Source organism: Hydractinia symbiolongicarpus, chromosome 11 (assembly GCF_029227915.1).
Source record: "Hydractinia symbiolongicarpus strain clone_291-10 chromosome 11, HSymV2.1, whole genome shotgun sequence".
Lineage (NCBI taxonomy): Eukaryota > Metazoa > Cnidaria > Hydrozoa > Anthoathecata > Hydractiniidae > Hydractinia > Hydractinia symbiolongicarpus.
In genome coordinates this window covers 909170-936249 of record NC_079885.1, presented here as the reverse complement: position 1 = coordinate 936249, position 27080 = coordinate 909170, and positions in this window count along the sequence as shown.

Here is a 27080-nt window from a genome sequence, read left to right as displayed (position 1 = left end):
GAAAACCTGCGATTTCCCGTAAATCCCGGACTCGGCCCGTATAGTCAAAAGTATACAAAGAAAGTACCCAGGGAGTAAACTCATTTCCAGAACGATTTTTTAAATTATTTTTTCACCACTAAAACGCATAAGACTTGTAGTTTTTAAAAATGTTTTCATTTTTGATGAGACGCTGAATAAAAGAAAACCCGCGATTTCCCGTAAATCCCGGCTTGGCCCGTATAGTCAAAAGTATACAAAGAAAGTACCCAGGGTGTAAACTCATTTCCCAAACGATTTTTTAAATTATTATTTCACCACTAAAACGCATGAGACTTGTAGTTTTTAAAAATGTTTTCATTTTTGATGAGACGCTGAATAAAAGAAGTTTAATCGCCGGCAAACGAAAACCTGCGATTTCCCGTAAATCCCGGACTCGGCCCGTATAGTCAAAAGTATACAAAGAAAGTATCCAGGGATTAAACTCATTTCCCGAACGATTTTTTAAATTATTTTTTCACCACTAAAACGCATGAGACTTGTAGTTTTTAAAAATGTTTTCATTTTTGCTGAGACGCTGAATAAAAGAAGTTTAATCGCCGGGAAACAAAAACCCGCGACTTCCCGTGAATCCCGCACTCAGCCCGTATAGTCAAAAGTATACAAAGAAAGTACCCAGGGAGTAAACTCATTTCCCGAACGATTTTTTAAATTATATTTTCACCACTAAAACGCATGAGACTTGTAGTTTTCAAAAATGTTTTCATTTTTGATGAGACGCTGAATGAAAGAAGTTTAATCGCCGGCAAACGAAAACCTGCGATTTCCCGTAAATACCGGACTCGGCCCGTATAATCAAAAGTATAATAAGAAAGTACCCAGGGAGTAAACTCATTTCCAGAACGATTTTTTAAATTATTTTTTCACCACTAAAACGCATAAGACTTGTAGTTTTTAAAAATGTTTTCATTTTTGATGAGACGCTGAATAAAAGAAAACCCGCGATTTCCCGTAAATCCCGGCTTGGCCCGTATAGTCAAAAGTATACAAAGAAAGTACCCAGGAAGTAAACTCATTTCCCGAACGATTTTTTAAATTACTTTTTCACCACTAAAACGCATGAGACTTGTAGTTTTTAAAAATGTTTTCATTTTCGATGAGACGCTGAATGAAAGAAGTTTAATCGCCGGCAAACGAAAACCTGCGATTTCCCGTAAATCCTGGACTCGGCCCGTATAATCAAAAGTAAATAAGAAAGTACCCAGGGTGTAAACTCATTTTCCGAACGATTTTTTAAATTATTATTTCACCACTAAAGCCCATGAGACTTGTAGTTTTTAAAAATGTTTTCATTTTTGATGAGACGCTGAATAAAAGAAGTTTAATCGCCGGCAAACGAAAACCCGCCATTTCCCGTAAACCCTGGACTCGGCCCGTATAATCAAAAGTATACAAAGAAAGTACCCAGGGAGTAAACTCATTTCCCGAACGATTTTTTAAATTATTTTTTCACCACTAAAACGCATGACACTTGTAGTTTTTAAAAAAGTTTTCATTTTTGATGAGACGGTGAATAAAAGAAGTTTAATCGCCGGCAAACGAAAACCTGCGATTTCCCGTAAATCCTGGACTCGGCCCATATAGTCAAAAGTATACAAAGAAAGTACCCAGGGAGTAAACTCATTTCCCAAACGATTTTTTAAATTATTATTTCACCACTAAAACGCATGAGACTTGTAGTTTTCAAGAATGCTATCATTTTTGATGAGACGCTGAATAAAAGCAGTTTAATCGCCGGCAAACGAAAACCTGCGATTTCCCGTAAATCCCGGACTCGGCCCGTATAGTCAAAAGTATACAAAGAAAGTACCCAGGGAGTAAACTCATTTCCAGAACGATTTTTTAAATTATTTTTTCACCACTAAAACGCATAAGACTTGTAGTTTTTAAAAATGTTTTCATTTTTGATGAGACGCTGAATAAAAGAAAACCCGCGATTTCCCGTAAATCCCGGCTTGGCCCGTATAGTCAAAAGTATACAAAGAAAGTACCCAGGGTGTAAACTCATTTCCCAAACGATTTTTTAAATTATTATTTCACCACTAAAACGCATGAGACTTGTAGTTTTTAAAAATGTTTTCATTTTTGATGAGACGCTGAATAAAAGAAGTTTAATCGCCGGCAAACGAAAACCTGCGATTTCCCGTAAATCCCGGACTCGGCCCGTATAGTCAAAAGTATACAAAGAAAGTATCCAGGGATTAAACTCATTTCCCGAACGATTTTTTAAATTATTTTTTCACCACTAAAACGCATGAGACTTGTAGTTTTTAAAAATGTTTTCATTTTTGCTGAGGCGCTGAATAAAAGAAGTTTAATCGCCGGGAAACAAAAACCCGCGACTTCCCGTGAATCCCGCACTCAGCCCGTATAGTCAAAAGTATACAAAGAAAGTACCCAGGGAGTAAACTCATTTCCCGAACGATTTTTTAAATTATATTTTCACCACTAAAACGCATGAGACTTGTAGTTTTCAAAAATGTTTTCATTTTTGATGAGACGCTGAATGAAAGAAGTTTAATCGCCGGCAAACGAAAACCTGCGATTTCCCGTAAATACCGGACTCGGCCCGTATAATCAAAAGTATAATAAGAAAGTACCCGGGGTGTAAACTCATTTTCCGAACGATTTTTTAAATTATTATTTCACCACTAAAGCCCATGAGACTTGTAGTTTTTAAAAATGTTTTCATTTTTGATGAGACGCTGAATAAAAGAAGTTTAATCGCCGGCAAACGAAAACCCGCCATTTCCCGTAAACCCTGGACTCGGCCCGTGTAATCAAAAGTATACAAAGAAAGTACCCAGGGAGTAAACTCATTTCCCGAACGATTTTTTAAATTATTTTTTCACCACTAACACGCATGACACTTGTAGTTTTTAAAAAAGCTTTCATTTTTGATGAGACGGTGAATAAAAGAAGTTTAATCGCCGGCAAACGAAAACCTGCGATTTCCCGTAAATCCTGGACTCGGCCCGTATAGTCAAAAGTATACAAAGAAAGTACCCAGGGAGTAAATTCATTTCCCAAACGATTTTTTAAATTATTATTTCACCACTAAAACGCATGAGACTTGTAGTTTTCTAGAATGTTATCATTTTTAATGAGACGCTGAATAAAAGCAGTTTAATCGCCGGCAAACGAAAACCTGCGATTTCCCGTAAATCCCGGACTCGGCCCGTATAGTCAAAAGTATACAAAGAAAGTACCCAGGGAGTAAATTCATTTCCAGAACGATTTTTTAAATTATTTTTTCACCACTAAAACGCATAAGACTTGTATTTTTAAAAATGTTTTCATTTTTGATGAGACGCTCAATAAAAGAAAACCCACGATTTCCCGTAAATCCCGGCTTGGCCCGTATAGTCAAAAGTATACAAAGAAAGTACCCAGGAAGTAAACTCATTTCCCGAACGATTTTTTAAATTACTTTTTCACCACTAAAACGCATGAGACTTGTAGTTTTTAAAAATGTTTTCATTTTCGATGAGACGCTGAATAAAAGAAGTTTAATCGCCGGCAAACGAAAACCTGCGATTTCCCGTAAATCCTGGACTCGGCTCGTATAGTCAAAAGTATACAAAGAAAGTACCCAGGGTGTAAACTCATTTCCCAAACAATTTTTTAAATTATTATTTCACCACTAAAACGCATGAGACTTGTAGTTTTTAAAAATGTTTTCGTTTTTGATGAGACGCTGAATAAAAGAAGTTTAATCGCCGGCAAACGAAAACCCGCCATTTCCCGTAAACTCTTGACTCGGCCCGTATAATCAAAAGTATACAAAGAAAGTACCCAGGGAGTAAACTCATTTCCCAAACGATTTTTTAAATTATTTTTTCACCACTAAAACGCATGACACTTGTAATTTTCAAAAATGTTTTCATTTTTGATGAGACGCTGAATAAAAGACGTTTAATCGCCGGCAAACGAAAACCCGCCATTTCCCGTAAAACCCAGACTCGGCCCGCATAGTCAAAAGTATACAAAGAAAGTAACCATGGAGTAAACTCATTTCCCGAACGATTTTTTAAATTATTTTTTCAGCACTAAAACGCATGAGACTTGTAGTTTTCTAGAATGTTATCATTTTTAATGAGACGCTGAATAAAAGCAGTTTAATCGCCGGCAAACGAAAACCTGCGATTTCCCGTAAATCCCGGACTCGGCCCGTATAGTCAAAAGTATACAAAGAAAGTACCCAGGGAGTAAATTCATTTCCAGAACGATTTTTTAAATTATTTTTTCACCACTAAAACGCATAAGACTTGCAGTTTTTAAAAATGTTTTCATTTTTGATGAGACGCTGAATAAAAGAAAACCCACGATTTCCCGTAAATCCCGGCTTGGCCCGTATAGTCAAAAGTATACAATGAAAGTACCCATGAAGTAAACTCATTTCCCGAACGATTTTTTAAATTACTTTTTCACCACTAAAACGCATGAGACTTGTAGTTTTTAAAAATGTTTTCATTTTCGATGAGACGCTGAATAAAAGAAGTTTAATCGCCGGCAAACGAAAACCTGCGATTTCCCGTAAATCCTGGACTCGGCTCGTATAGTCAAAAGTATACAAAGAAAGTACCCAGGGTGTAAACTCATTTCCCAAACGATTTTTTAAATTATTATTTCGCCACTAAAACGCATGAGACTTGTAGTTTTTAAAAATGTTTTCATTTTTGATGAGACGCTGAATAAAAGAAGTTTAATCGCCGGCAAACGAAAACCCGCCATTTCCCGTAAACCCTTGACTCGGCCCGTATAATCAAAAGTATACAAAGAAAGTACCCAGGGAGTAAACTCATTTCCCAAACGATTTTTTAAATTATTTTTTCACCACTAAAACGCATGACACTTGTAATTTTCAAAAATGTTTTCATTTTTGATGAGACGCTGAATAAAAGACGTTTAATCGCCGGCAAACGAAAACCCGCCATTTCCCGTAAAACCCAGACTCGGCCCGCATAGTCAAAAGTATACAAAGAAAGTAACCATGGAGTAAACTCATTTCCCGAACGATTTTTTAAATTATTATTTCACCACTAAAACGCATGAGACTTGTAGTTTTCAAGAATGTTTTCATTTTTGATGAGACGCTGAATAAAAGCAGTTTAATCGCCGGCAAACGAAAACCTGCGAATTCCTGTAAATCGCGGACTCGGCCCGTATAATCAAAAGTATACAAAGAAAGTACCCAGGGAGTAAACTCATTTCCAGAACGATTTTTTAAATTATTTTTTCACCACTAAAACGCATAAGACTTGTAGTTTTTAAAAATGTTTTCATTTTTGATGAGACGCTGAATAAAAAGAAAACCCGCGATTTCCCGTAAATCCCGGCTTGGCCCGTATAGTCAAAAGTATACAATGAAAGTACCCATGAAGTAAACTCATTTCCCGAACGATTTTTTAAATTACTTTTTCACCACTAAAACGCATGAGACTTGTAGTTTTTAAAAATGTTTTCATTTTCGATGAGACGCTGAATAAAAGAAGTTTAATCGCCGGCAAACGAAAACCTGCGATTTCCCGTAAATCCTGGACTCGGCTCGTATAGTCAAAAGTATACAAAGAAAGTACCCAGGGTGTAAACTCATTTCCCAAACGATTTTTTAAATTATTATTTCGCCACTAAAACGCATGAGACTTGTAGTTTTTAAAAATGTTTTCATTTTTGATGAGACGCTGAATAAAAGAAGTTTAATCGCCGGCAAACGAAAACCCGCCATTTCCCGTAAACCCTTGACTCGGCCCGTATAATCAAAAGTATACAAAGAAAGTACCCAGGGAGTAAACTCATTTCCCAAACGATTTTTTAAATTATTTTTTCACCACTAAAACGCATGACACTTGTAATTTTCAAAAATGTTTTCATTTTTGATGAGACGCTGAATAAAAGACGTTTAATCGCCGGCAAACGAAAACCCGCCATTTCCCGTAAAACCCAGACTCGGCCCGCATAGTCAAAAGTATACAAAGAAAGTAACCATGGAGTAAACTCATTTCCCGAACGATTTTTTAAATTATTATTTCACCACTAAAACGCATGAGACTTGTAGTTTTCAAGAATGTTTTCATTTTTGATGAGACGCTGAATAAAAGCAGTTTAATCGCCGGCAAACGAAAACCTGCGAATTCCTGTAAATCCCGGACTCGGCCCGTATAATCAAAAGTATACAAAGAAAGTACCCAGGGAGTAAACTCATTTCCAGAACGATTTTTTAAATTATTTTTTCACCACTAAAACGCATAAGACTTGTAGTTTTTAAAAATGTTTTCATTTTTGATGAGACGCTGAATAAAAAGAAAACCCGCGATTTCCCGTAAATCCCGGCTTGGCCCGTTTAGTCAAAAGTATACAAAGAAAGTACCCAGGGAGTAAACTGATTTCCCGAACGATTTTTTAAATTACTTTTTCACCACTAAAACGCATGAGACTTGTAGTTTTTAAAAATGTTTTCATTTTCGATGAGACGCTGAATAAAAGAAGTTTAATCGCCGGCAAACGAAAACCTGCGATTTCTCGTTAATCCCGGACTCGGCCCGTATAGTCAAAAGTATACAAAGAAAGTACCCAGGGTGTAAACTCATTTCCCAAACGATTTTTCAAATTATTATTTCACCACTAAAACGCATGAGACTTGTAGTTTTCAAGAATGTTTTCATTTTTGATGAGACGCTGAATAAAAGAAGTTTAATCGCCGGCAAACGAAAACCTGCGATTTCCTGTAAATCCCGGACTCGGCCCGTATAGTCAAAAGTATACAAAGAAAGTACCCAGGGAGTAAACTCATTTCCCGAACGATTTTTTAATTTTTTTTTCACCACTAAAACGCATGAGACTTGTAGTTTTCAAAAATGTTTTCATTTTTGATGAGACGCTTAATGAAAGAGGTTCAATCGCCGGAAAACAAAAACCCGCGATTTCCCGTAAATCCTGGGCTTGGCCCGTATAGTCGAATGTATACAAAGAAAGTACCCTGTGAGTAAACTCATTTCCAGAACGATTTTTTAAATTATTTTTTCAGCACTAAAACGCATGAGACTTGTAGTTTTTAAAAATGTTTTCATTTTTGATGAGACGGTGAATAAAAGAAGTTTAATCGCCGGCAAACGAAAACCTGCGATTTCCCGTAAATCCTGGACTCGGCCCGTATAGTCAAAAGTATACAAAGAAAGTACCCAGAGGTAAACTCATTTCCCAAACGATTTTTTAAATTATTATTTCACCACTAAAACGCATGAGACTTGTAGTTTTCAAGAATGTTTTCATTTTTGATGAGACGCTGAATAAAAGCAGTTTAATCGCCGGCAAACGAAAACCTGCGATTTCCTGTAAATCCCGGACTCGGCCCGTATAGTCAAAAGTATACAAAGAAAGTACTCAGGGAGTAAACACATTTCCAGAACGATTTTTTAAATTATTTTTTCACCACTAAAACGCATAAGACTTGTAGTTTTTAAAAATGTTTTCTTTTTTGATGAGACGCTGAATAAAAGAAGTTTAATCGCCGGCAAACGAAAACCTGCGATTTCTCGTTAATCCCGGACTCGGCCCGTATAGTCAAAAGTATACAAAGAAAGTACCCAGGGTGTAAACTCATTTCCCAAACGATTTTTTAAATTATTATTTCACCACTAAAACGCATGAGACTTGTAGTTTTCAAGAATGTTTTCATTTTTGATGAGACGCTGGATAAAAGAAGTTTAATCGCCGGCAAACGAAAACCTGCGATTTCCCGTAAATCCCGGACTCGGCCCGTATAGTCAAAAGTATACAAAGAAAGTACCCAGGGAGTAAACTCATTTCCTGAACGATTTTTTTATTTTTTTTTTCACCACTAAAACGCATGAGACTTAAAGTTTTCAAAAATGTTTTCATTTTTGATGAGACGCTTAATGAAAGAGGTTTAATCGCCGGAAAACAAAAACCCGCGATTTCCCGTAAATCCTGGGCTTGGCCCGTATAGTCGAATGTATACAAAGAAAGTACCCTGTGAGTAAACTCATTTCCAGAACGATTTTTTAAATTATTTTTTCACCACTAAAACGCATAAGACTTGTAGTTTTTAAAAATGTTTTCATTTTTGATGAGACGCTGAATAAAAGAAGTTTAATCGCCAGCAAACAAAAACCCGCGATTTCCCGTAAATCCCGGGCTTGGCCCGTATAGTCAAAAGTATAAAAAGAAAGTACCCAGGGAGTAAAGTCATTTCCCGAACGATTTTTTATTTTATTTTTTTACCACTAAACGCATGAGACTTGTAGTTTTCAAAAATATTTTCATATTTGATGGGACGCTGAATAAAAGAAGTTTAATCGCCGGCAAACGAAAATCCGCGATTTCCCGTAAATCCCGGACTCGGCCCGTATAGTCAAAAGTATACAAAGAAAGTACCCAGGGAGTAAACTCATTTCCCGAACGATTTTTTAAATTTATTTTTTCACCATTAAAACGCATGAGACTTGTAGTTTTTAAAAATGTTTTCATTTTTGATGAGACGCTGAATAAAAGAAGTTTAATCGCCAGCAAACAAAAACCCGCGATTTCCCGTAAATCCCGGGCTTGGCCCGTATAGTCAAAAGTATAAAAAGAAAGTACCCAGGGAGTAAAGTCATTTCCCGAACGATTTTTTATTTTATTTTTTTACCACTAAACGCATGAGACTTGTAGTTTTCAAAAATATTTTCATATTTGATGGGACGCTGAATAAAAGAAGTTTAATCGCCGGCAAACGAAAATCCGCGATTTCCCGTAAATCCCGGACTCGGCCCATATAGTCAAAAGTATACAAAGAAAGTACCCAGGGAGTAAACTCATTTCCCGAACGATTTTTTAAATTTATTTTTTCACCACTAATACGCATGAGACTTGTAGTTTTCAAAAATGTTTTCATTTTTGATGAGACGCTTAATGAAAGAGGTTTAATCGCCGGCAAACGAAATCCCGCGTTTTCCCGTAAATCCGGGGCTTGGCCCGTATAGTCGAATGTATACAAAGAAAGTACCCTGTGAGTAAACTCATTTCCAGAACGATTTTTTAAATTATTTTTTCACCACTAAAACGCATAAGACTTGTAGTTTTTAAAAATGTTTTCATTTTTGATGAGACGCTGAATAAATGAAGTTTAATCGCCGGCAAACGAAAACCCGCGATTTCCCGTAAATCCCGGCTTGGCCCGTATAGTCAAAAGTATACAAAGAAAGTACCCAGGGAGTAAACTCATTTCCCAAACGATTTTTTAAATTATTTTTTCACCACTAAAACGCATAAGACTTGTAGTTTTTAAAAATGTTTTCATTTTTGATGAGACGCTGAATAAAAGAAGTTTAATCGCCGGCAAACGAAAACCCGCGATTTCCCGTAAATCCCGGCTTGGCCCGTATAGTCAAAAGTATACAAAGAAAGTATCCAGGGAATAAACTCATTTCCCGAACGATTTTTTAAATTATTTTTTCACCACTAAAACGCATGAGACTTGTAGTTTTTAAAAATGTTTTCATTTTTGCTGAGACGCTAAATAAAAGAAGTTTAATCGCCGGCAAACGAAAACCCGCGACTTCCCGTAAATCCCGGACTCGGCCCGTATAGTCAAAAGTATACAAAGAAAGTACCCAGGGAGTAAACTCATTTCCCGAACGATTTTTTAAATTATATTTTCACCACTAAAACGCATGAGACTTGTAGTTTTCAAAAATGTTTTCATTTTTGATGAGACGCTGAATGAAAGAAGTTTAATCGCCGGCAAACGAAAACCTGCGTTTTCCCGTAAATCCCGGACTCGGCCCGTATAGTCAAAAGTATAATAAGAAAGTACCCAGGGTGTAAACTCATTTCCCGAACGATTTTTTAAATTATTATTTCACCACTAAAGCCCATGAGACTTGTAGTTTTTAAAAATGTTTTCATATTTGATGAGACGCTGAATAAAAGAAGTTTAATCGCCGGCAAACGAAAACCCGCCATTTCCCGTAAACCCTGGACTCGGCCCGTATAGTCAAAAGTATACAAAGAAAGTACCCAGGGAGTAAACTCATTTCCCGAACGATTTTTTAAATTATATTTTCACCACTAAAACGCATGAGACTTGTAGTTTTTAAAAATGTTTTCATTTTTGATGAGACGCTGAATAAAAGAAGTTTAATCGCCGGCAAACGAAAACCGCCAATTCCCGTAAACCCTGGACTCGGCCCGTATAATCAAAAGTATACAAAGAAAGTACCCAGGGAGTAAACTCATTTCCCGAACGATTTTTTAAATTATTTTTTCACCACTAAAACGCATGACACTTGTAGTTTTCAAACATGTTTTCATTTTTGATGAGACGCTGAATAAAAGACGTTTAATCGCCCACAAACGAAAACCCACCATTTCCCGTAAACCTCAGACTCGGCCCGTATAGTCAAAAGTATACAAAGAAAGTACCCAGGGAGTAAACTCATTTCCCGAACGATTTTTTAATTTTTTTTTTCACCACTAAAACGCATGAGACTTGTAGTTTTCAAAAATGTTTTCATTTTTGATGAGACGCTTAATGAAAGAGGTTTAATCGACGGAAAACAAAAACCCGCGATTTCCCGTAAATCCTGGGCTTGGCCCGTATAGTCGAATGTATACAAAGAAAGTACCCTGTGAGTAAACTCATTTCCAGAACGATTTTTTAAATTCTTTTTTCACCACTAAAACGCATAAGACTTGTAGTTTTTAAAAATGTTTTCATTTTTGATGAGACGCTGAATAAAAGAAGTTTAATCGCCAGCAAACAAAAACCCGCGATTTCCCGTAAATCCCGGGCTTGGCCCGTATAGTCAAAAGTATAAAAAGAAAGTACCCAGGGAGTAAAGTCATTTCCCGAACGATTTTTTATATTATTTTTTTACCACTAAACGCATGAGACTTGTAGTTTTCAAAAATATTTTCATATTTGATGGGACGCTGAATAAAAGAAGTTTAATCGCCGGCAAACGAAAATCCGCGATTTCCCGTAAATCCCGGACTCGGCCCGTATAGTCGAATGTATACAAAGAAAGTACCCTGTGAGTAAACTCATTTCCAGAACGATTTTTTAAATTATTTTTTCACCACTAAAACGCATAGGACTTGTAGTTTTTAAAAATGTTTTCATTTTTGATGAGACGCTGAATAAATGAAGTTTAATCGCCGGCAAACGAAAACCCGCGATTTCCCGTAAATCCCGGCTTGGCCCGTATAGTCAAAAGTATACAAAGAAAGTACCCAGGGAGTAAACTCATTATCCAAACGATTTTTTAAATTATTTTTTCACCACTAAAACGCATAAGACTTGTAGTTTTTAAAAATGTTTTCATTTTTGATGAGACGCTGAATAAAAGAAGTTTAATCGCCGGCAAACGAAAACCCGCGATTTCCCGTAAATCCCGGCTTGGCCCGTATAGTCAAAAGTATACAAAGAAAGTATCCAGGGAATAAACTCATTTCCCGAACGATTTTTTAAATTATTTTTTCACCACTAAAACGCATGAGACTTGTAGTTTTTAAAAATGTTTTCATTTTTGCTGAGACGCTAAATAAAAGAAGTTTAATCGCCGGCAAACGAAAACCCGCGACTTCCCGTAAATCCCGGACTCGGCCCGTATAGTCAAAAGTATACAAAGAAAGTACCCAGGGAGTAAACTCATTTCCCGAACGATTTTTTAAATTATATTTTCACCACTAAAACGCATGAGACTTGTAGTTTTCAAAAATGTTTTCATTTTTGATGAGACGCTGAATGAAAGAAGTTTAATCGCCGGCAAACGAAAACCTGCGATTTCCCGTAAATCCCGGACTCGGCCCGTATAGTCAAAAGTATAATAAGAAAGTACCCAGGGTGTAAACTCATTTCCCGAACGATTTTTTAAATTATTATTTCACCACTAAAGCCCATGAGACTTGTAGTTTTTAAAAATGTTTTCATTTTTGATGAGACGCTGAATAAAAGAAGTTTAATCGCCGGCAAACGAAAACCCGCCATTTCCCGTAAACCCTGGACTCGGCCCGTATAGTCAAAAGTATACAAAGAAAGTACCCAGGGAGTAAACTCATTTCCCGAACGATTTTTTAAATTATATTTTCACCACTAAAACGCATGAGACTTGTAGTTTTTAAAAATGTTTTCATTTTTGATGAGACGCTGAATAAAAGAAGTTTAATCGCCGGCAAACGAAAACCCGCCAATTCCCGTAAACCCTGGACTCGGCCCGTATAATCAAAAGTATACAAAGAAAGTACCCAGGGAGTAAACTCATTTCCCGAACGATTTTTTAAATTATTTTTTCACCACTAAAACGCATGACACTTGTAGTTTTTAAAAATGTTTTCATTTTTGATGAGACGCTGAATAAAAGAAGTTTAATCGCCAGCAAACAAAAACCCGCGATTTCCCGTAAATCCCGGGCTTGGCCCGTATAGTCAAAAGTATAAAAAGAAAGTACCCAGGGAGTAAAGTCATTTCCCGAACGATTTTTTATATTATTTTTTTACCACTAAACGCATGAGACTTGTAGTTTTCAAAAATATTTTCATATTTGATGGGACGCTGAATAAAAGAAGTTTAATCGCCGGCAAACGAAAATCCGCGATTTCCCGTAAATCCCGGACTCGGCCCGTATAGTCAAAAGTATACAAAGAAAGTACCCAGGGAGTAAACTCATTTCCCGAACGATTTTTTAAATTTATTTTTTCACCACTAAAACGCATGAGACTTGTAGTTTTCAAAAATGTTTTCATTTTTGATGAGACGCCTAATGAAAGAGGTTTAATCGCCGGCAAACGAAATCCCGCGTTTTCCCGTAAATCCGGGGCTTGGCCCGTATAGTCGAATGTATACAAAGAAAGTACCCTGTGAGTAAACTCATTTCCAGAACGATTTTTTAAATTATTTTTTCACCACTAAAACGCATAAGACTTGTAGTTTTTAAAAATGTTTTCATTTTTGATGAGACGCTGAATAAAAGAAGTTTAATCGCCGGCAAACGAAAACCCGCGATTTCCCGTAAATCCCGGCTTGGCCCGTATAGTCAAAAGTATACAAAGAAAGTATCCAGGGAATAAACTCATTTCCCGAACGATTTTTTAAATTATTTTTTCACCACTAAAACGCATGAGACTTGTAGTTTTTAAAAATGTTTTCATTTTTGCTGAGACGCTAAATAAAAGAAGTTTAATCGCCGGCAAACGAAAACCCGCGACTTCCCGTAAATCCCGGACTCGGCCCGTATAGTCAAAAGTATACAAAGAAAGTACCCAGGGAGTAAACTCATTTCCCGAACGATTTTTTAAATTATATTTTCACCACTAAAACGCATGAGACTTGTAGTTTTCAAAAATGTTTTCATTTTTGATGAGACGCTGAATGAAAGAAGTTTAATCGCCGGCAAACGAAAACCTGCGATTTCCCGTAAATCCCGGACTCGGCCCGTATAGTCAAAAGTATAATAAGAAAGTACCCAGGGTGTAAACTCATTTCCCGAACGATTTTTTAAATTATTATTTCACCACTAAAGCCCATGAGACTTGTAGTTTTTAAAAATGTTTTCATTTTTGATGAGACGCTGAATAAAAGAAGTTTAATCGCCGGCAAACGAAAACCCGCCATTTCCCGTAAACCCTGCACTCGGCCCGTATAGTCAAAAGTATACAAAGAAAGTACCCAGGGAGTAAACTCATTTCCCGAACGATTTTTTAAATTATATTTTCACCACTAAAACGCATGAGACTTGTAGTTTTTAAAAATGTTTTCATTTTTGATGAGACGCTGAATAAAAGAAGTTTAATCGCCGGCAAACGAAAACCCGCCAATTCCCGTAAACCCTGGACTCGGCCCGTATAATCGAAAGTATACAAAGAAAGTACCCAGGGAGTAAACTCATTTCCCGAACGATTTTTTAAATTATTTTTTCACCACTAAAACGCATGACACTTGTAGTTTTCAAACATGTTTTCATTTTTGATGAGACGCTGAATAAAAGACGTTTAATCGCCCGCAAACGAAAACCCACCATTTCCCGTAAACCTCAGACTCGGCCCGCATAGTCAAAAGTATACAAAGAAAGTACCCATGGAGTAAACTCATTTCCCGAACGATTTTTTAAATTATTTTTTCACCACTAAAACGCATGACACTTGTAGTTTTCAAACATGTTTTCATTTTTGATGAGACGCTGAATAAAAGACGTTTAATCGCCCGCAAACGAAAACCCACCATTTCCCGTAAACCTCAGACTCGGCCCGCATAGTCAAAAGTATACAAAGAAAGTACCCATGGAGTAAACTCATTTCCCAAACGAATTTTTAAATTATTATTTCCCCACTAAAACGCATGAGACTTGTAGTTTTCAAGAATGTTTTCATTTTTGATGAGACGCTGAATAAAAGCAGTTTAATCGCCGGCAAACGAAAACCTGCGATTTCCCGTAAAACCCGGACTCGGCCCGTATAGTCAAAAGTATACAAAGAAAGTACCCAGGGAGTAAACTCATTTCCAGAACGATTTTTTAAATTATTTTTTCACCACTAAAACGCATAAGACTTGTAGTTTTTAAAAATGTTTTCATTTTTGATGAGACGCTGAATAAAAGAAAACCCGCGATTTCCCGTAAATCCCGGCTTGGCCCGTATAGTCAAAAGTATACAAAGAAAGTACCCAGGAAGTAAACTCATTTCCCGAACGATTTTTTAAATTACTTTTTCACCACTAAAACGCATGAGACTTGTAGTTTTTAAAAATGTTTTCATTTTCGATGAGACGCTGACTAAAAGAAGTTTAATCGCCGGCAAACGAAAACCTGCGATTTCCCGTAAATCCTGGACTCGGCCCGTATAGTCAAAAGTATACAAAGAAAGTACCCAGGGTGTAAACTCATTTCCAGAACGATTTTTTAAATTATTTTTTCACCACTAAAACGCATGAGACTTGTAGTTTTTAAAAATGTTTTCATTTTCGATGAGACGCTGACTAAAAGAAGTTTAATCGCCGGCAAACGAAATCCTGCGATTTCCCGTAAATCCTGGACTCGGCCCGTATAGTCATAAGTATACAAAGAAAGTACCCAGGGAGTAAACTCATTTCCCGAACGATTTTTTAAATTATATTTTCACCACTAAAACGCATGAGACTTGTAGTTTTTAAAAATGTTTTCATTTTTGATGAGACGCTGAATAAAAGAAGTTTAATCGCCGGCAAACGAAAACCCGCCAATTCCCGTAAACCCTGGACTCGGCCCGTATAATCAAAAGTATACAAAGAAAGTACCCAGGGAGTAAACTCATTTCCCGAACAATTTTTTAAATTATTTTTTCACCACTAAAACGCATGACACTTGTTGTTTTCAAACATGTTTTCATTTTTGATGAGGCGCTGAATAAAAGACGTTTAATCGCCCGCAAACGAAAACCCACCATTTCCCGTAAACCTCAGACTCGGCCCGCATAGTCAAAAGTATACAAAGAAAGTACCCATGGAGTAAACTCATTTCCCAAACGATTTTTTAAATTATTATTTCACCACTAAAACGCATGAGACTTGTAGTTTTCAAGAATGTTTTCATTTTTGATGAGACGCTGAATAAAAGCAGTTTAATCGCCGGCAAACGAAAACCTGCGATTTCCCGTAAAACCCGGACTCGGCCCGTATAGTCAAAAGTATACAAAGAAAGTACCCAGGGAGTAAACTCATTTTCAGAACGATTTTTTAAATTATTTTTTCACCACTAAAACGCATAAGACTTGTAGTTTTTAAAAATGTTTTCATTTTTGATGAGACGCTGAATAAAAGAAAACCCGCGATTTCCCGTAAATCCCGGCTTGGCCCGTATAGTCAAAAGTATACAAAGAAAGTACCCAGGAAGTAAACTCATTTCCCGAACGATTTTTTAAATTACTTTTTCACCACTAAAACGCATGAGACTTGTAGTTTTTAAAAATGTTTTCATTTTCGATGAGACGCTGACTAAAAGAAGTTTAATCGCCGGCAAACGAAAACCTGCGATTTCCCGTAAATCCTGGACTCGGCCCGTATAGTCAAAAGTATACAAAGAAAGTACCCAGGGTGTAAACTCATTTCCCAAACGATTTTTTAAATTATTATTTCACCACTAAAACGCATGAGACTTGTAGTTTTTAAAAATGTTTTCATTTTTGATGAGACACTGAATAAAAGAAAACCCGCGATTTCCCGTAAATCCCGGCTTGGCCCGTATAGTCAAAAGTATACAAAGAAAGGACCCAGGAAGTAAACTCATTTCCCGAACGATTTTTTAAATTACTTTTTCACCACTAAAACGCATGAGACTTGTAGTTTTTAAAAATGTTTTCATTTTCGATGGGACGCTGACTAAAAGAAGTTTAATCGCCGGCAAACGAAAACCTGCGCTTTCCCGTAAATCCTGGACTCGGCCCGTATAGTCAAAAGTATACAAAGAAAGTACCCAGGGTGTAAACTTATTTCCCAAACGATTTTTTAAATTATTATTTCACCACTAAAACGCATGAGACTTTTAGTTTTTAAAAATGTTTTCATTTTTGATGAGACGCTGAATAAAAGAAGTTTAATCGCCGGCAAACGAAAACCCGCCATTTCCCGTAAACCCTGGACTCGGCCCGTATAATCAAAAGTATACAAAGAAAGTACCCAGGAAGTAAACTCATTTCCCGAACGATTTTTTAAATTACTTTTTCACCACTAAAACGCATGAGACTTGTAGTTTTTAAAAATGTTTTCATTTTCGATGAGAGGCTGACTAAAAGAAGTTTAATCGCCGGCAAACGAAAACCTGCGATTTCCCGTAAATCCTGGACTCGGCCCGTATAGTCAAAAGTATACAAAGAAAGTACCCAGGGTGTAAACTCATTTCCAGAACGATTTTTTAAATTATTTTTTCACCACTAAAACGCATGAGACTTGTAGTTTTTAAAAATGTTTTCATTTTCGATGAGACCCTGACTAAAAGAAGTTTAATCGCCGGCAAACGAAATCCTGCGATTTCCCGTAAATCCTGGACTCGGCCCGTATAGTCAAAAGTATACAAAGAAAGTACCCAGGGAGTAAACTCATTTCCCGAACGATTTTTTAAATTATATTTTCACCACTAAAACGCATGAGACTTGTAGTTTTTAAAAATGTTTTCATTTTTGATGAGACGCTGAATAAAAGAAGTTTAATCGCCGGCAAACGAAAACCCGCCAATTCCCGTAAACCCTGGACTCGGCCCGTATAATCAAAAGTATACAAAGAAAGTACCCAGGGAGTAAACTCATTTCCCGAACGATTTTTTAAATTATTTTTTCACCACTAAAACGCATGACACTTGTTGTTTTCAAACATGTTTTCATTTTTGATGAGGCGCTGAATAAAAGACGTTTAATCGCCCGCAAACGAAAACCCACCATTTCCCGTAAACCTCAGACTCGGCCCGCATAGTCAAAAGTATACAAAGAAAGTACCCATGGAGTAAACTCATTTCCCAAACGATTTTTTAAATTATTATTTCACCACTAAAACGCATGAGACTTGTAGTTTGCAAGAATGTTTTCATTTTTGATGAGACGCTGAATAAAAGCAGTTTAATCGCCGGCAAACGAAAACCTGCGATTTCCCGTAAAACCCGGACTCGGCCCGTATAGTCAAAAGTATACAAAGAAAGTACCCAGGGTGTAAACTCATTTCCCAAACGATTTTTTAAATTATTATTTCACCACTAAAACGCATGAGACTTGTAGTTTTTAAAAATGTTTTCATTTTTGATGAGACACTGAATAAAAGAAAACCCGCGATTTCCCGTAAATCCCGGCTTGGCCCGTATAGTCAAAAGTATACAAAGAAAGGACCCAGGAAGTAAACTCATTTCCCGAACGATTTTTTAAATTACTTTTTCACCACTAAAACGCATGAGACTTGTAGTTTTTAAAAATGTTTTCATTTTCGATGGGACGCTGACTAAAAGAAGTTTAATCGCCGGCAAACGAAAACCTGCGCTTTCCCGTAAATCCTGGACTCGGCCCGTATAGTCAAAAGTATACAAAGAAAGTACCCAGGGTGTAAACTTATTTCCCAAACGATTTTTTAAATTATTATTTCACCACTAAAACGCATGAGACTTTTAGTTTTTAAAAATGTTTTCATTTTTGATGAGACGCTGAATAAAAGAAGTTTAATCGCCGGCAAACGAAAACCCGCCATTTCCCGTAAACCCTGGACTCGGCCCGTATAATCAAAAGTATACAAAGAAAGTACCCATGGAGTAAACTCATTTCCCGAACGATTTTTTAAATTATTTTTTCACCACTAAAACGCATGACACTTGTAGTTTTCAAAAATGTTTTCATTTTTGATGAGACGGTGAATAAAAGAAGTTTAATCGCCCGCAAACGAAAACCTGCGATTTCCCGTAAGTCCTGGACTCGGCCCGTATAGTCAAAAGTATACAAAGAAAGTACCCAGGGAGTAAACTCATTTCCCAAACGATTTTTTAAATTATTATTTCACCACTAAAACGCATGAGACTTGTAGTTTTCAAGAATGTTTTCATTTTTGATGAGACGCTGAATAAAAGCAGTTTAATCGCCGGCAAACGAAAACCTGCGATTTCCTGTAAATCCCGGACTCGGCCCGTATAGTCAAAAGTATACAAAGAAAGTACCCAGGGAGTAAACTCATTTCAGAATGATTTTTTAAATTATTTTTTCACCATTAAAACGCATAAGACTTGTAGTTTTTAAAAATGTTTTCATTTTTGATGAGACGCTGAATAAAAGAAAACCCGCGATTTCCCGTAAATCCCAGCTTGGCCCGTATTGTCAAAAGTATACAAAGAAAGTACCCAGGGAGTAAACTCATTTCCCGAACGATTTTTTAAATTACTTTTTCACCACTAAAACGCATAAGACTTGTAGTTTTTAAAAATGTTTTCATTTTCGATGAGACGCTGAATAAAAGAAGTTTAATCGCCGGCAAACAAAAACCTGCGATTTCCCGTAAATCCTGGACTCGGCCCGTATAGTCAAAAGTATACAAAGAAAGTACCCAGGGTGTAAACTCATTTCCCAAACGATTTTTTAAATTATTATTTCACCACTAAAACGCATGAGACTTGTTGTTTTTAAGAATGTTTTCATTTTTGATGAGACGCTGAATAAAAGCAGTTTAATCGCCGGCAAACGAAAACCTGCGATTTACCGTAAATCCCGGACTCGGCCCGTATAGTCAAAAGTATACAAAGAAAGTACCCAGGGAGTAAACTCATTTCCCGAACGATTTTTTAAATTTTTTTTTCACCACTAAAACGCATGAGACTTGTAGTTTTCAAAAATGTTTTCATTTTTGATGAGACGCTTAATGAAAGAGGTTTAATCGCCGGAAAACGAAAACCCGCGATTTCCCGTAAATCCCGGGCTTGGCCCGTATAGTCGAATGTATACAAAGAAAGTACCCTGTGAGTAAACTCATTTCCAGAACGATTTTTTAAATTATTTTTTCACCACTAAAACGCATAAGACTTGTAGTTTTTAAAAATGTTTTCATTTTTGATGAGACGCAGAATAAAAGAAGTTTAATCGCCGGCAAACGAAAACTCGCGATTTCCCGTAAATCCCGGGCTTGGCCCGTATAGTCAAAAGTATAAAAAGAAAGTACCCAGGGAGTAAACTCATTTCCCGAACGATTTTTTATATTATTTTTTTACCACTAAACGCATGAGACTTGTAGTTTTCAAAAATATTTTCATATTTGATGGGACGCTGAATAAAAGAAGTTTAATCGCCGGCAAACGAAAATCCGCGATTTCCCGTAAATCCCGGACTCGGCCCGTATAGTCAAATGTATACAAAGAAAGTACCCAGGGAGTAAACTCATTTCCCGAACGATTTTTTAAATTATTTTTTCACCACTAAAACGCATGAGACTTGTGGTTTTTAAAAATGTTTTCATTTTTGCTGAGACGCTAAATAAAAGAAGTTTAATCGCCGGCAAACGAAAACCCGCGACTTCCCGTAAATCCCGGACTCGGCCCGTATAGTCAAAAGTATACAAAGAAAGTACCTAGGGAGTAAACTCATTTCCCGAACGATTTTTTAAATTATATTTTCACCACTAAAACGCATGAGACTTGTAGTTTTCAAAAATGTTTTCATTTTTGATGAGACGCTGAATGAAAGAAGTTTAATCGCCGGCAAACGAAAACCTGCGATTTCCGTAAATCCCGGACTCGGCCCGTATAGTCAAAAGTATAATAAGAAAGTACCCAGGGTGTAAACTCATTTCCCGAACGATTTTTTAAATTATTATTTCACCACTAAAGCCCATGAGACTTGTAGTTTTTAAAAATGTTTTCATTTTTGATGAGACGCTGAATAAAAGAAGTTTAATCGCCGGCAAACGAAAACCCGCCATTTCCCGTAAACCCTGGACTCGGCCCGTATAGTCAAAAGTATACAAAGAAAGTACCCAGGGAGTAAACTCATTTCCCGAACGATTTTTTAAATTATATTTTCACCACTAAAACGCATGAGACTTGTAGTTTTTAAAAATGTTTTCATTTTTGATGAGACGCTGAATAAAAGAAGTTTAATCGCCGGCAAACGAAAACCCGCCAATTCCCGTAAACCCTGGACTCGGCCCGTATAATCAAAAGTATACAAAGAAAGTACCCAGGGAGTAAACTCATTTCCCGAACGATTTTTTAAATTATTTTTTCACCACTAAAACGCATGACACTTGTAGTTTTCAAACATGTTTTCATTTTTGATGAGACGCTGAATAAAAGACGTTTAATCGCCCGCAAACGAAAACCCACCATTTCCCGTAAACCTCAGACTCGGCCCGCATAGTCAAAAGTATACAAAGAAAGTACCCATGGAGTAAACTCATTTCCCAAACGATTTTTTAAATTATTATTTCACCACTAAAACGCATGAGACTTGTAGTTTTCAAAAATGTTTTCATTTTTGATGAGACGCTGAATAAAAGCAGTTTAATCGCCGGCAAACGAAAACCTGCGATTTCCCGTAAATCCCGGACTCGGCCCGTATAGTCAAAAGTATACAAAGAAAGTACCCAGGGAGTAAACTCATTTCCAGAACGATTTTTTAAATTATTTTTTCACCACTAAAACGCATAAGACTTGTAGTTTTTAAAAATGTTTTCATTTTTGATGAGACGCTGAATAAAAGAAAACCCGCGATTTCCCGTAAATCCCGGCTTGGCCCGTATAGTCAAAAGTATACAAAGAAAGTACCCAGGAAGTAAACTCATTTCCCGAACGATTTTTTAAATTACTTTTTCACCACTAAAACGCATGAGACTTGTAGTTTTTAAAAATGTTTTCATTTTCGATGAGACGCTGAATAAAAGAAAACCCGCGATTTCCCGTAAATCCCGGCTTGGCCCGTATAGTCAAAAGTATACAAAGAAAGGACCCAGGAAGTAAACTCATTTCCCGAACGATTTTTTAAATTACTTTTTCACCACTAAAACGCATGAGACTTGTAGTTTTTAAAAATGTTTTCATTTTCGATGGGACGCTGACTAAAAGAAGTTTAATCGCCGGCAAACGAAAACCTGCGCTTTCCCGTAAATCCTGGACTCGGCCCGTATAGTCAAAAGTATACAAAGAAAGTACCCAGGGTGTAAACTTATTTCCCAAACGATTTTTTAAATTATTATTTCACCACTAAAACGCATGAGACTTTTAGTTTTTAAAAATGTTTTCATTTTTGATGAGACGCTGAATAAAAGAAGTTTAATCGCCGGCAAACGAAAACCCGCCATTTCCCGTAAACCCTGGACTCGGCCCGTATAATCAAAAGTATACAAAGAAAGTACCCATGGAGTAAACTCATTTCCCGAACGATTTTTTAAATTATTTTTTCACCACTAAAACGCATGACACTTGTAGTTTTCAAAAATGTTTTCATTTTTAATGAGACGGTGAATAAAAGAAGTTTAATCGCCCGCAAACGAAAACCTGCGATTTCCCGTAAGTCCTGGACTCGGCCCGTATAGTCAAAAGTATACAAAGAAAGTACCCAGGGAGTAAACTCATTTCCCAAACGATTTTTTAAATTATTATTTCACCACTAAAACGCATGAGACTTGTAGTTTTCAAGAATGTTTTCATTTTTGATGAGACGCTGAATAAAAGCAGTTTAATCGCCGGCAAACGAAAACCTGCGATTTCCTGTAAATCCCGGACTCGGCCCGTATAGTCAAAAGTATACAAAGAAAGTACCCAGGGAGTAAACTCATTTCAGAATGATTTTTTAAATTATTTTTTCACCATTAAAACGCATAAGACTTGTAGTTTTTAAAAATGTTTTCATTTTTGATGAGACGCTGAATAAAAGAAAACCCGCGATTTCCCGTAAATCCCAGCTTGGCCCGTATTGTCAAAAGTATACAAAGAAAGTACCCAGGGAGTAAACTCATTTCCCGAACGATTTTTTAAATTACTTTTTCACCACTAAAACGCATAAGACTTGTAGTTTTTAAAAATGTTTTCATTTTCGATGAGACGCTGAATAAAAGAAGTTTAATCGCCGGCAAACAAAAACCTGCGATTTCCCGTAAATCCTGGACTCGGCCCGTATAGTCAAAAGTATACAAAGAAAGTACCCAGGGTGTAAACTCATTTCCCAAACGATTTTTTAAATTATTATTTCACCACTAAAACGCATGAGACTTGTTGTTTTTAAGAATGTTTTCATTTTTGATGAGACGCTGAATAAAAGAAGTTTAATCGCCGGCAAACGAAAACCCGCCATTTCCCGTAAACCCTGGACTCGGCCCGTATAATCAAAAGTATACAAAGAAAGTACCCATGGAGTAAACTCATTTCCCGAACGATTTTTTAAATTATTTTTTCACCACTAAAACGCATGACACTTGTAGTTTTCAAAAATGTTTTCATTTTTGATGAGACGGTGAATAAAAGAAGTTTAATCGCCCGCAAACGAAAACCTGCGATTTCCCGTAAGTCCTGGACTCGGCCCGTATAGTCAAAAGTATACAAAGAAAGTACCCAGGGAGTAAACTCATTTCCCAAACGATTTTTTAAATTATTATTTCACCACTAAAACGCATGAGACTTGTAGTTTTCAAGAATGTTTTCATTTTTGATGAGACGCTGAATAAAAGCAGTTTAATCGCCGGCAAACGAAAACCTGCGATTTCCTGTAAATCCCGGACTCGGCCCGTATAGTCAAAAGTATACAAAGAAAGTACCCAGGGAGTAAACTAATTTCAGAATGATTTTTTAAATTATTTTTTCACCATTAAAACGCATAAGACTTGTAGTTTTTAAAAATGTTTTCATTTTTGATGAGACGCTGAATAAAAGAAAACCCGCGATTTCCCGTAAATCCCAGCTTGGCCCGTATTGTCAAAAGTATACAAAGAAAGTACCCAGGGAGTAAACTCATTTCCCGAACGATTTTTTAAATTACTTTTTCACCACTAAAACGCATAAGACTTGTAGTTTTTAAAAATGTTTTCATTTTCGATGAGACGCTGAATAAAAGAAGTTTAATCGCCGGCAAACAAAAACCTGCGATTTCCCGTAAATCCTGGACTCGGCCCGTATAGTCAAAAGTATACAAAGAAAGTACCCAGGGTGTAAACTCATTTCCCAAACGATTTTTTAAATTATTATTTCACCACTAAAACGCATGAGACTTGTTGTTTTTAAGAATGTTTTCATTTTTGATGAGACGCTGAATAAAAGCAGTTTAATCGCCGGCAAACGAAAACCTGCGATTTACCGTAAATCCCGGACTCGGCCCGTATAGTCAAAAGTATACAAAGAAAGTACCCAGGGAGTAAACTCATTTCCCGAACGATTTTTTAAATTTTTTTTTCACCACTAAAACGCATGAGACTTGTAGTTTTCAAAAATGTTTTCATTTTTGATGAGACGCTTAATGAAAGAGGTTTAATCGCCGGAAAACGAAAACCCGCGATTTCCCGTAAATCCCGGGCTTGGCCCGTATAGTCGAATGTATACAAAGAAAGTACCCTGTGAGTAAACTCATTTCCAGAACGATTTTTTAAATTATTTTTTCACCACTAAAACGCATAAGACTTGTAGTTTTTAAAAATGTTTTCATTTTTGATGAGACGCTGAATAAAAGAAGTTTAATCGCCGGCAAACGAAAACCCGCGATTTCCCGTAAATCCCGGGCTTGGCCCGTATAGTCAAAAGTATAAAAAGAAAGTACCCAGGGAGTAAACTCATTTCCCGAACGATTTTTTAAATTATTATTTCACCACTAAAACGCATGAGACTTGTAGTTTTCAAGAATGTTTTCATTTTTGATGAGACGCTGAATAAAAGCAGTTTAATCGCCGGCAAACGAAAACCTGCGATTTCCTGTAAATCCCGGACTCGGCCCGTATAGTCAAAAGTATACAAAGAAAGTACCCAGGGAGTAAACTCATTTCAGAATGATTTTTTAAATTATTTTTTCACCATTAAAACGCATAAGACTTGTAGTTTTTAAAAATGTTTTCATTTTTGATGAGACGCTGAATAAAAGAAAACCCGCGATTTCCCGTAAATCCCAGCTTGGCCCGTATTGTCAAAAGTATACAAAGAAAGTACCCAGGGAGTAAACTCATTTCCCGAACGATTTTTTAAATTACTTTTTCACCACTAAAACGCATAAGACTTGTAGTTTTTAAAAATGTTTTCATTTTCGATGAGACGCTGAATAAAAGAAGTTTAATCGCCGGCAAACAAAACCCTGCGATTTCCCGTAAATCCTGGACTCGGCCCGTATAGTCAAAAGTATACAAAGAAAGTACCCAGGGTGTAAACTCATTTCCCAAACGATTTTTTAAATTATTATTTCACCACTAAAACGCATGAGACTTGTTGTTTTTAAGAATGTTTTCATTTTTGATGAGACGCTGAATAAAAGCAGTTTAATCGCCGGCAAACGAAAACCTGCGATTTACCGTAAATCCCGGACTCGGCCCGTATAGTCAAAAGTATACAAAGAAAGTACCCAGGGAGTAAACTCATTTCCCGAACGATTTTTTAAATTTTTTTTTCACCACTAAAACGCATGAGACTTGTAGTTTTCAAAAATGTTTTCATTTTTGATGAGACGCTTAATGAAAGAGGTTTAATCGCCGGAAAACGAAAACCCGCGATTTCCCGTAAATCCCGGGCTTGGCCCGTATAGTCGAATGTATACAAAGAAAGTACCCTGTGAGTAAACTCATTTCCAGAACGATTTTTTAAATTATTTTTTCACCACTAAAACGCATAAGACTTGTAGTTTTTAAAAATGTTTTCATTTTTGATGAGACGCAGAATAAAAGAAGTTTAATCACCGGCAAACGAAAACCCGCGATTTCCCGTAAATCCCGGGCTTGGCCCGTATAGTCAAAAGTATAAAAAGAAAGTACCCAGGGAGTAAACTCATTTCCCGAACGATTTTTTATATTATTTTTTTACCACTAAACGCATGAGACTTGTAGTTTTCAAAAATATTTTCATATTTGATGGGACGCTGAATAAAAGAAGTTTAATCGCCGGCAAACGAAAATCCGCGATTTCCCGTAAATCCCGGACTCGGCCCGTATAGTCAAATGTATACAAAGAAAGTACCCAGGGAGTAAACTCATTTCCCGAACGATTTTTTAAATTATTTTTTCACCACTAAAACGCATGAGACTTGTGGTTTTTAAAAATGTTTTCATTTTTGCTGAGACGCTAAATAAAAGAAGTTTAATCGCCGGCAAACGAAAACCCGCGACTTCCCGTAAATCCCGGACTCGGCCCGTATAGTCAAAAGTATACAAAGAAAGTACCCAGAGAGTAAACTCATTTCCCGAACGATTTTTTAAATTATATTTTCACCACTAAAACGCATGAGACTTGTAGTTTTCAAAAATGTTTTCATTTTTGATGAGACGCTGAATGAAAGAAGTTTAATCGCCGGCAAACGAAAACCTGCGATTTCCCGTAAATCCCGGACTCGGCCCGTATAGTCAAAAGTATAATAAGAAAGTACCCAGGGTGTAAACTCATTTCCCGAACGATTTTTTAAATTATTATTTCACCACTAAAGCCCATGAGACTTGTAGTTTTTAAAAATGTTTTCATTTTTGATGAGACGCTGAATAAAAGAAGTTTAATCGCCGGCAAACGAAAACCCGCCATTTCCCGTAAACCCTGGACTCGGCCCGTATAGTCAAAAGTATACAAAGAAAGTACCCAGGGAGTAAACTCATTTCCCGAACGATTTTTTAAATTATATTTTCACCACTAAAACGCATGAGACTTGTAGTTTTTAAAAATGTTTTCATTTTTGATGAGACGCTGAATAAAAGAAGTTTAATCGCCGGCAAACGAAAACCCGCCAATTCCCGTAAACCCTGGACTCGGCCCGTATAATCAAAAGTATACAAAGAAAGTACCCAGGGAGTAAACTCATTTCCCGAACGATTTTTTAAATTATTTTTTCACCACTAAAACGCATGACACTTGTAGTTTTCAAAAATGTTTTCATTTTTGATGAGACGCTGAATAAAAGACGTTTAATCGCCCGCAAACGAAAACCCACCATTTCCCGTAAACCTCAGACTCGGCCCGCATAGTCAAAAGTATACAAAGAAAGTACCCATGGAGTAAACTCATTTCCCAAACGATTTTTTAAATTATTATTTCACCACTAAAACGCATGAGACTTGTAGTTTTCAAAAATGTTTTCATTTTTGATGAGACGCTGAATAAAAGCAGTTTAATCGCCGGCAAACGAAAACCTGCGATTTCCTGTAAATCCCGGACTCGGCCCGTATAGTCAAAAGTATACAAAGAAAGTACCCAGGGAGTAAACTCATTTCAGAATGATTTTTTAAATTATTTTTTCACCATTAAAACGCATAAGACTTGTAGTTTTTAAAAATGTTTTCATTTTTGATGAGACGCTGAATAAAAGAAAACCCGCGATTTCCCGTAAATCCCAGCTTGGCCCGTATTGTCAAAAGTATACAAAGAAAGTACCCAGGGAGTAAACTCATTTCC